This window comes from Triticum dicoccoides, chromosome 2A (genome assembly GCF_002162155.2).
Source record: "Triticum dicoccoides isolate Atlit2015 ecotype Zavitan chromosome 2A, WEW_v2.0, whole genome shotgun sequence".
Taxonomy (NCBI): Eukaryota; Viridiplantae; Streptophyta; class Magnoliopsida; order Poales; family Poaceae; genus Triticum; species Triticum dicoccoides.
Genome location: NC_041382.1, coordinates 427,880,254 through 427,891,806, shown reverse-complemented (window position 1 = coordinate 427,891,806; position 11,553 = coordinate 427,880,254). Strand labels below are relative to the sequence as shown.

General features: G+C 41.9%; 2 long non-coding RNA genes across 7 annotated transcripts; both read right to left on the bottom strand.

Moving 5' to 3' along the window:
- Positions 1-1,995: 1,995 nt before the first annotated feature.
- LOC119359430 lies at positions 1,996-6,834 on the bottom strand. 6 transcript variants are annotated; one of them, XR_005172536.1, is made up of 10 exons: positions 6,469-6,834; positions 6,276-6,332; positions 5,147-5,310; positions 4,928-5,014; positions 4,643-4,788; positions 4,157-4,484; positions 3,948-4,042; positions 3,101-3,173; positions 2,948-2,977; positions 1,996-2,451 (listed from the first exon to the last, which is right to left on the bottom strand). It is a non-coding gene; the product is annotated as an uncharacterized LOC119359430 (long non-coding RNA). The 6 variants fall into 6 exon arrangements; XR_005172533.1 differs by lacking the exon at positions 2,948-2,977 and having other exon boundaries at positions 4,643-4,799; XR_005172532.1 differs by lacking the exon at positions 2,948-2,977 and having other exon boundaries at positions 4,614-4,788.
- A 442-nt stretch (positions 6,835-7,276) lies between these two features.
- Positions 7,277-11,129, bottom strand: LOC119354795. Its single transcript, XR_005171272.1, has 4 exons — positions 10,765-11,129; positions 9,861-9,919; positions 9,355-9,785; positions 7,277-8,665 (listed from the first exon to the last, which is right to left on the bottom strand). It is a non-coding gene; the product is annotated as an uncharacterized LOC119354795 (long non-coding RNA).
- Positions 11,130-11,553: the final 424 nt, after the last annotated feature.

Sequence of the window (11,553 nt, the reverse complement as noted above, 5' to 3'; positions counted from 1 at the left end):
AATTAATATTATATTATATATAGTGATGACAAAAATAAATGTTTGTATTCCGAATTTGTTACCCGCCTATGCTCATTGGAATACCATACAGATATAAACATTGTTGTTCAGATATATCGGAATCCCAATCGGCTTGCTTTATTTCAAGTGCTTCTGTATGTATGGTACGGGCTACAATATGTATAAATGAATCAAACAAATGATTAAGTTCAGCCGTGTTTGCTTTATTTTGAGTGCTTCTTTATGTATGATACAAGCTATAGTGCATATAAATAAATCAAATAAACGATTAAGGCCGTTTCCAAGGTTGAAATTCATTTCCCTTACATCCGGGCGTGTTTGAGCATCAAACAAGCCCCTAACAGGCTATCCAAAATCCAACCATCTGGACAGTCCATCCACCCCCAAATCCAGCCCATGGGGGGGACATATGGTTGTCAGCACTATCTGTCATGTTATCTTAAACAGACGGTCCAAAGTCCCAACAAAAAATTCCACCCCATGACGCACCCTTCCCTTTTCCTGCAGGACCCTCCCTTCCTGCTTGATTTCTTGCTGTAGCAGGACATTTCTCACTGGAGCACTCTCCTTCAAAGGCAGATGACGCCCGCATCACCATCGCAATGACACCTCTCTCCTTCGCACCATACTTCCCGACGGACTGCTAATAAAGAGTCCACCACCAACCGCCCTACTCTCTGCCCTAATCCTCCCTCCCCGTGCTCACGCCGATCCAACCGCCAGCAAAGGGGGCGAGGCATGCGCCGCCCATGACACCCCGAGCCAAGGAGGATCCGACGTCTCCTGATTCATTGCCATGTTGTAACACAGAAATGAATGTCGTGTATTACGATGAAACAAAAATATGATATAGCTGTTGGCATGCAACTGATACACCCCCGTGTCCATTATTAACTCTTGAAACAACCCCCCAATGCATATACCCTTTCATCCTAACCAAAAAAATGTATGACTTAATGAAAAAATACGAACCGCTCACTCATGCAATTTGCTGCAATGCCATCTCTAATTAAGTGCACTTTGCCATATTTTCTAAGATATGGAAATTATTCCGCTCAGACAGCCATAACTGAACATATCAACCCAAATAACCATCACCCACTCTTAAACCTCACTTTTATAATAAAATCCACTAACTCGTGCTCAAATTGAACCAGTAATCGACGCCGCCTTGGCAGGCCATCAACAAAGGACAAGGGCGGAAATGACCTTCCTATCTTAGTGCTAGTACCACCTGCTTATATACTGGACCCACCCTTCATGCCGGGCTCTACCACAATGGCAGCACATAAAATATATCAGAATAATGTACCACCATTTATGTTCTTCAAGCATGGCGGTGTGAGCTTTTCAATGGAGCCAGACACGGTGATAAGGATACTAACAGCTTAATAGACGGGAAGGAACATAACCTCTAAGAGAGTGAGTAGACAATTCAACCTTGGTAACACACACATTTATTGAGACACTTCCTCTAAGTTGAATGACTCCTTATCCACCTTCACCCTGTAGGAAGGCTCTTCTTCTAGTAAAGTGGGCAGAGATCATGCAGCATGAAAAATTGGAAAACACACATTTGACAGTTCTGATTGCATTCACCAATCTTATCTGACTCTCATGTGGATCTGTGATTGCATTCACCTTATCTTCGACTCTAATGTGGTCTATGTTTTCGGTTTCACTTCCGTTGAGACGGACTCCACCTGTAGCTTACACATTATTCTCCGCTATAAGGTCCACTTTCTATTTAAGGATTTTTTAATAGGAATTTAAATCATCAGCACTTAGAGCTTTGGCATCACAAGATTCATATGGATTTCATTCCTATCAGTTTTGAAAATATAAATCAACAAGGTCAATGATATCACAGTAAAAGAAATGTGTTTGTCTATCCACACTTCATTGCACCCATACTGAAGGATACAACTGAACTGAAAAAAATAGTCGTGTGAGGCATAGGCTATCAGTAATTAATTACATGCAAACAAAATTGCTGATAATATAATCTTGTTTCAGTGAATCCATATGGACATTTTTTTGTTAGGAAAACACAACTCATAAGATCTAAAAAAGGTTGCTATAGGGAAAGCGTAGAGAACTGGACATTAAGCAATGCAGCATCCTGGTTTCCTTGCCTTTTTTTAGAATGACATACCTTGCCTTCATCCATTTCTTATATTGGAATGCCTTGCCTTTGTCCGTTCCCATAATGCTTATCGAGACGGATGTGCCTACGCCCAGTTACTGTTATTGCATTACATCTTCACACCTCTAAAAATGCACAGTTATCCAGTACAAAGGAACAACAAAGAAATTGTAAAACTATTTGCTCTTGCGTCAGTGTAGCTCTGCCACAAGATCGGCTGACCTAGATGCAGTGGAGCACATGGTCAGATGAGCTGGACACAGTGGAGCTGGACTGCACAATTTCTGTTCATGAGCAATAAAAGAAATTACCCTTCCGACAAACAATTTGGAAAATGTACAACCTTATCAGTTCAACAAGATTTCAGGTGCTAATCAAATCAGATACACACAACAAACGAAACACACTTTTCCTTACTGTTGAGCATTTTGTTACAAATTCTTCAATTGAAACGCTAAGCAAGGTTGACTTTTACTCAATGTAAATCCTAAACAAGAACTTACATTTTTCTTATAACCATCAGAATATCGAAGAACAATTGGTTGAAGGAATATATATCCACAAATTAAAACAGAATCTAAGTTAATGGGTTCGAAACAGGAGGTACACCCAAAAGTAAGTGTAAATGGCCTTCACTTCAAAAACAGGAGGTACATCTAAAAGTAAGTGTAAATGGCTTTCAAACAAGTGCTTGCAAACACAAACATTCATAAAAAAATCTTTTTTAGGAAAAACATATTTAATCTACTAAATACGTGCAACGGTGCAAGGGGAACTTACTTTCTTATTTTCTTCTAAGGCCCTTATTTGCTTCAAATAAGATTCGTTCGGCAAAATTATCAGTGTACTATTTGGAATAGTCAATTTTATATATGAACAAACATCTGTGAGAAGGTCTGCACATGCTTCAAACAAACTTGCTGGATGTCTCACCTCCAAACAAACTTGATGGATGTCTCACCTCGAAACATACTTGGCTGATGTCCCACCTGTAACGTAGCTACATCTGTGCGCAGCCAAAGTAGGAACATTACGCAAAAGTATGAACATCAACCAAAAACTTGATGCGTTCTAGCGGACAGAACATTGCCTATTTGAATGCTCGGATGATAGCTGAACCACCTTAATGTCTTCTACTTCAGACCATAGCATACAATTAGTGTTCTACACTTCTACTTCAGACCATAGCATAGATGTCACTTCTACTGCTCCCACGAAATGGCACGAGATGATTGTGCCATTTCTCATTACTGGAATATAAGCTGACTAACTGCTATTGAGTAAGATATATGTAGCACGTAGCAAACACCCTATAATGTACATTCCTTCTTTATATCATCACACTACAAAAATATCAGTGCACAACAAATAGAAATCTATGTAAAATTGGATGGCGTCCACAACTATTCTTGTAACTTAACAATAAAGTATGTGACATATCATGTTATATATTTTCTTCAAGCCCACAGAACATGTTGTATATTGTCCAAAATATTCCGTAGGGATATTTCCTATCTGAAAAGTGCTAAAAAATATCTTTGTTCTGTTGAAATAACTACTAATGACATGAATCAAGAGGTCGTCAAAATTATGAATGAACGTCTCCGAAAATAAAATTTCATCAGATAGTACATCAGAAAATATTGCTTTCAAATATATATTGTGTTCTAGCTAGCATATGAATCTTCATGTTCATTAGGAGGTCACAAATCAGGGGTGAAAAATATGTTGGATGAGAAAGGATGGTGCACGTTTTTTAAAAGCTAAAAAGATGTCTCACCATGTGTTGGATGCTTCAATGCAGTGCGGAACTTGCACGGGAGAAGAACATTACCGGCGGCTAGCCTCGATCTCACTCGGCCATGTAGGACAAGTCTGAGCCAATGAACCACGTAAAGAATCAAGACGATGACGTTTCGGCCCAAAGCAAAAACAGAGTGGGGGCAAAAGACTCATGGAGAAGATGTTGATACAACAGAAGTACAGAACCTCCATCCACGACTCCCTTTTCTCCCTGCTGTTCTCCAGCCTCCTGCACAACAATACGGAGAACAAACACCAGTCAAGACTAACAAACACGGTATATCAGAGTCGTGGACATTGGAGGGGAGGCAGCTAAAGGTATGCATGACTCAAACACGGATCTGTGAAGCACGGGCATGGGAGCGACAGGGCGGCGCCGCGATCCACGCCGTTGGAGCCTCGCATAGAGAGCGTGTCGGGCACCATGAGGAGCGGCAGTGCCACTGGCGCCATTAGCAATGCCACCAGGATCGCCATGGACGGCTTTCCCCGCCTCCCGACCCGCCCCGTCATCCTATTTGCCATGTAGTTTATGAGCTAAAACTAAGCATTTACTAAACTGAGGTAAAAAAGCATCGAGCATCGTCAGCTATAAAACAAACTACATTTTCCTAATAATTAAGATGGCACAGGCATGAAATACCCATTGAACCAGTCATGAGAAATCTGAACCTTCGTCGGGTTGCCGTTGTGTAAATAGGAGGCATTTTTGTCTATGTAACCTTGAGAGCACAGCACCGAGCATGAGAAATCTGAACCTTCCTCAAGTTTCCTTTGTGTAAACGGGAAAATTGAAATCCTTTGCCACACATCTGAACCTTCAGAAAAGCTGCTATCAGGGTTACATAGAGGCAACAAAAACTACTCTCAAAATTTTATTGATAGGCACAGATATTGGTCCTGAGAACAAAATAGACAGTCATGTTATTATTTGACAAAAGAATCTGGCATATTTACCTCAGTTTAATTAAGCTTCCGGAGACTAACAAATTATGTAGCCATCATTCCAAAAGCTTCGCCGGCATCAAAAGTTGGAGCACCCTGCTGAAAGGGATAAGGTAATCTTATCATGTCATTGTAGTAGAAGAAACAGAGACGCTCATATTACTAAATAGCAAGGTTGGTGCAAATGGAATAAGCACAGCAATGAAAAACTGCAGCAGTGGTCGAGAATACCTAGCGCGGCAGTCGCCTGAGTACAGTGGCTTGCCATCTGGGCAGCCATTCTAAGGATGAAGGCGTTGGGCACAAACTTAAAAATGACTCCATGATAAGATAACATAAACCTGTTGCCTGAGGATGAAGCTATCTTACTTGGATTGCCCTAGCTTCAAGTATCCCTGCAATGCAAGCTCACATAAAACACTCAAAATCTTTTGGTCAAAATCCTAGTTCACAAGTGCTCTGCATATAAAATAAGTGCTACAAACTTTACACAGTGATGTGAGGTTGGGTTGGATGAAGTCAACTGTTTTGGGTAATCCACCTACTAAACAGATTCGGTCTTTTCAAATCCTCTATCAAAAAACTGCATAATTTTGACTTGGACTCCAAACATAATGTGGAGATCAATCGCAAAAAAAAGGAGAGATACGTCCCATGCTTTCTATAGACTATCTATTTGCACTATTTTGATGTACGGTTTAAAAGTAGCAGTCCAATTTAGTTTCACAGTCCAAAAATTAATCTTTATGTGATTCTGTGTATAGTAACCTTGTATGCGGACTTGGACCATGTTACTGTTTGAATTAAACTATGCGTTCAACATGAAAGTTGTAGATATCTTTAGTGGTGAGTAGAGCTAAAAGTGCATGGACAGTCTCACTAAATATTAAATAGACCAATTAGGCTAGTTTTCCCTAGGTTCTGAAACAGCTGCACGCACTCTAACCTTCTGCAGGTTTGGCTCTTGTGCAGATTACATTTAACTTTTACACTTAAAAAATATTAACAAATCAATATGTTAACCAATATCATCGTCAAATCATCAATGCCCTGCCTGAAGCTCCTATTGCAGTAGAAAAGGTCTACTGGAAACTGCTACTATCTTTGCTGATTTGAGGACACAACAAGTTACACTGGAAACTGCTACTATCTTTGCTGATTTGATTATCAACAGGATTTCGTGATCATCGTCTCGCTGATCAGACCAATACTATGCTAATGCTCTGCTAAATTAACCACTGGCTAAAAGGAGAAAATACAGTTTTTTTAATCTAACAAACATGAAAATTCTCATAAGCATATACGTATAACTATGACAACATAGCATTATTTTTTGTGGCAAAATTGGACCAAGTATTACCTTCAATCGGCCAGAAGAGGAACATTTGAATTTCCTTGAAAATTTACAATGGATAACCTGCAGCAAACTGACGGGGTGAGGGTAATTGGGAGAGAGATGCAGAGTTGGGGCTCGGCCAGAGGAGGTTAGTCTCCATCGGAATGGCAAGAGTGCAGTAAGCAAATCAGGAGGCTTTGGGATGAAGAAAACTCACCCCTTTGCGGTCGGTCGGATGGGGCGGAGCTCGCGCTTGGTGAAGACACGATCCCCGGCGGCGGCGACGGCGAGGAGGAGGCGGAGATGGCCGGCTCCAGAGGGCCGAACGGGATGTGCAGCTCGCTCCACCCAGGGAGGAAGGATACCTTCCTGGATCCATCCATCCATGCTTGCAGCTTAGACGACCGGCCGTGAGTGGATCTGCAGCCATGGTGGCTAGGGGAGAAGGCCGCGGCCGCGGGCGCCGTCGCTTGGGAATGGAGGTGGAGGAGGAGGCATCGGCGGCGGCATAGGGCATGGATCGGCCGCGGAACAGGATGGATCGGCCGCGGAGGGGGCGTAGGGCTGGATCGGGCGTGCGAAGGTCTGGTTGGCGGCGGAGACCGATCTGCTGTGGGAACGAGGGATCGATCCTAGGGTTTTTTTTGGCACCGGTTTATTTCGCTGGAGGGTACCGAGTAAGCAAAGATGGAAGGATGACGAAAATAAAACGGAGGTGGAAGGATGACGAAAATAAACCAGCAAAAATAAACCGCGCGGACTATTCACAAACTGCTCATTAGGAGTAGAGATACCTGTGTCTGAATGTGACTACGAATTCACAAATCAGGGTGGGTGATCACGTAGGTTCTCGTTCACAAATCAGCATGCTGCGGAAAGCATAATGAGATATCCTGGAAGTAGGAAATATCCGACCAGCAAGGAGGAGTCATTATTTTGCTACTGGCCTTTGCACACATAACTGAAAGTGGGATCGGTATTACTTAAATGCTGAAAAGAATCTTCTGACAATAGCAGTCATCAAGGAAACATGAACAGTTTGTGCATAACTTGGCTATTAGCCTTGGCACAAATCAATTAAAAGTGTGATTAGTAAGACAATTACATTATAAAAAAACTCAAAGCTTTTACAAAATGATGGCAAAACTGCATACACAAAAGATAACTTTCATAACCAAATATACTATCTAATTGACTAAATTTCCTTTGCTTCCACGTCGTGGAAGTAGGGACGGATTTGTACGCATCTAGCCTGCAATCTGCACTTTGTGCAGCGCCATTGGCAGCGACACCGGAGCGAACCGCTTTGCGACTTCTCGTCGGCTCTCTTCTTCTATGTCCCAGCTCATGACGACTTGTAGAAGGAACGCTACATGCGTTTTCCACAACCTAGAATGAAAAATCTTGGTAGCAAAGGAAAATGTCGAGGAATGAGAAAGAGCAAATGTCTCTGTCTAAATAGCACAGTTAGTATTACAGCAAACAAACCTGCACCAACTGCCTTAACTGAACCTTGAAATCAAGACCTAGTTTAACCTGATCTGGCCAAAATAAGCAGTGAATTCATGGAACATATAGTCATTTTCTAAAAGGAAACATATAGTTAGATTGTCCACTCTAGATCAAAGACTGCAGTTTGAAGGGACTGTCCAATCTACATAAATCATGACCATGTTTTCTACATTTCCTAACTAAAACAACATTGTCTGAACATTGGCTTAGGCATACTGTAATACAAATTGCAAACTGCTGACAAGTGTTGACCTGTCGTTGGTTTTTGATGACCATATAAATTTACTTGGGTGAAAAGAAAATTTCAGTCATAGTGATAGCTCCAGCCAACAACCAAAAAAGTAGTCTCATTGGTTATAAACATCGAGCAGTCCAAAAAGTTGCCGGCTCCAGAGCAGTACGGAACATCATCATAATCAGATATATCCTGAGAATACTGAAAATGTACAGCCAGCAACATGAACAAAGATAACATGGCACACACTTAAATGATGGGGAAGAAACATGATGTGTTTCTTACAATGAAAAAAATAAGTTATCTCTTCAGTGGTGCAAACACATTATTGCCACAATGGGCATAGAAGTCGCTTTGCAGGCTAAAAGTACTACCTCTGTACCAAAATATAAGATATTTGGAAGGCCTGGTACGGAGGTAACACTATTTCTGTTGGTAATAGCACATAGAGCATAATATAGACAACTAAATGAAGTTAAAAATGGTATGTTTAATCATGTAATATCATGCATGTACACTGAAGAAAGGACAGTTGTCTTTGATAGAATTTCCAGTTCACCTGCACTGTGAAAGGACTGGAATCGCATATAAATGCCATTATCCAGTGAAGTAAGGTCTCAATGCCATTCTCCAGCATATGATTGATCACATCCTGGATGCTTTGCATCTACGGAAGAAGAAAATATGTCAACACAGCAAGATAAATAACATCTAAATGAAAGTAGTAGAGGATGCTCGGGCCGCTTTCAGATATGTTCTGTTCATTGTTTTTATCTTTGCAACCTGATGGGTCTTTTGGATTAATTGAGAAGCCCACTTGTGATGCCACTGGTATTTAGATTCTGAAGAAACTGTGGATAGCAAACTTAAGTGTGTTTCCCTTGCTTTTAGTAGTCCTCTCATCACCACCTGACGGCTGTTCGATTGCGCATTGACGAAGGCATGTATGCAGTTTCTCAATTTGGCGAAATAGATAATTTAACTAGGAATTTCTACCATGGATAACTACACAAAGTTTGCTCAGTTTCAGCAGCCGAGCAATGTCGGGTAGCCCATTCTCATCGCTGGAAACTATGGACATGAGAATATCTCCATGTTCATTTTCTCTATGGATGTAGTAACTAACCATCATTAGGTTACACGACAACCATGATTAGATGAAGTATGATATCCCCTTACGTGAAAGACAAAACCTTTATAAGTTGGAGTCTGGCTTGGACCTTATTTTCTTACTTATAATCTATTACTGTAACTTTTATAATGTAAAGCCTCTCTGTTTTGTCGACCAAAAATTGGGAAGCAAGAAACAGAATTATCTCTGTACTGAAAAGAACTACAAAATCTAAAAGGATTTACCTATTAGCGCTTGAAGTCGTCCAGGTAGATGACTATCAAGCATAACGCAGTATTCAGCAACCATCATTTCAAGGCGATTTACATACAATTGCATGTTCTACACGTTCGGAAGTAGTACCACTGTGCATGGAGCTCCCTGATGCAGCTGATATGGATGCATACCTGGAAAGAACACAAGGACAAAGTATACAGGGGATATTGCTTGACACCAGCTCATGTGCTTCACCAGCTAAGGCAAGACCTTGGGATTGGGCATGTCGTGCACTGTTCCAGAATCTTCATGATGCTAATGCTAGAACGGCCAATAGAACCTGATTGAGAAATCACCGTTTTCCTTCCTAGTCCTCTAGTGATGTTTGGCGGGGCAACCCATTGTTGCTGTAGGTACATTAGGTAAAGCCTGTACTCCTTTTTCTTCCATTATTATTCAGCTGCAGATGCAAATCATCTAATGGGTAAGATGTATTTTTTTCTTTGCCATACCAAAAAAGGATGTAGTTACTTACCATCCTACCATCATTCCGTTACACAACAATCCTGATTAGGAGAAGTATGATATCCCCTTCTGTGAAAGACAAAATATTTAGAAGTAGTAGTCCCACTTGGACCATATTTTCTTGTTAAAAATCTATTAGTTCTTAAAATGTAAAACTTCTTTATTTTTCACATCCAAGTATTGGGAAGCACCAAACAATATTATGTTTGTACTGAAGAAAGAAGAACAAAACCTAAAAGGATTAAGTTATTGGTGCTTGAAGGTCATCCAGGTAGATGACTATAATTGTAACATTCAGCAACCATCATTCCAAGGCGATTTACTTCATACAATTCATCTACTACATGTGTGTTGCGTTTCCACATCAATATCACCTTTATTTGTAACTGGCATATTTATAGGACAGGTTCTGTAATACATAAAAACTCTAGGTCTAATACTACATTTTAAATTGTGAAGCAAAATTCAAGATTATCAGGTTGAACTGAATCTCATATGTCAATGAGTTACATCTAGTTGAACTGAACACACTTGCACACGGTTACAATATAATGACAACATGATAAAAAGGGGGCAGCCCCAGTGCATGTAGCTCCCGCTTGCGCAGGGTCTGGGGAAGGGTCCGACCACTTTGGTTCTATTGTACGCAGCCTTTCCCTACATTTCTGCAAGAGGCTGTTTCCAGGACTTGAACCCGTGACCTCATGATCACAAGGCAGCAGCTTTACCACTGCGCCAAGGCTCCCCTTCATATAAAGGAAAGGGGAATATATTACTGTCACAGTAAGATTGGATAGGATCAAAGTATAATTTCCGTTGAAAAGCTCACTCTGATAAAAAAAGTGTACCAAATTGGGGAACTTTTAGGCAGTCAAATTTTTCTATGAAGTGGTACAGTAGAAAGAAGAATTTACCTAGGCAGAATCAAGCCGGCAGTTCGAAGAACATCACCTCGCCTCACAATAGGGTGGCGGCGATGTTCACCATTGGAACCAGGCGGATGGGTCCGACGGCAGATAGAGTGTGCCTAGAAGGAGTGGCTGGTGGCGAAGCCAGCGGGGTTGGGGAAACCAATGTCGAGGTGGAAGCAGCGGGGAGGAGTCCCGGAGGCGCCATGGTAGCAAGGTCGGGGAGCCGCCAATGGCCGCGACGTCGAGTGCCGCCGGCGGTAGAAGGCCGCGGGTCCCCGGTAGTGGATGGGCGCGGGTGTGTTGGCACTTGGTGTAGGGGTAGGCGCGGCGGCGGGGTAGGAGGCGGCGGCGGCGGGGTAGGAGGCGGCGGCGGCCGGCTGTGAGGGGCTGGGCGGGGCTGGGCTGGATGTCCAGATGAGATCGAGAGGAAGGCTGGGTTTATTTTTCTATTCTATCACTCGTACCGCTCCAGGTTCAGTTAATATGAGGACTGCGGGCCGAATTACTCCCTCCATTCTGCAATGTAGTGCTTCCTCTATTCTCGTGCTTTAACTTTGACCGTAAATTTAACTATCAAGACCGATTGCGGCGGGAGCAAAAGTTATATCAGTGAATTCGTATTCGAAAGAAGTTTTCAATTATACAATTTTTTCTCCCGCCGCAGTCGGTTTCGTTGGTTAAATTTATGGTCAAAGTTGGACCTCAGGAAGCATGGACGCACTATATTTTGAAATGGAGGGAGTACTAAATAGTACAGCGACCTTTGTGTAGAAAGGACGTGACGGTGAAAAC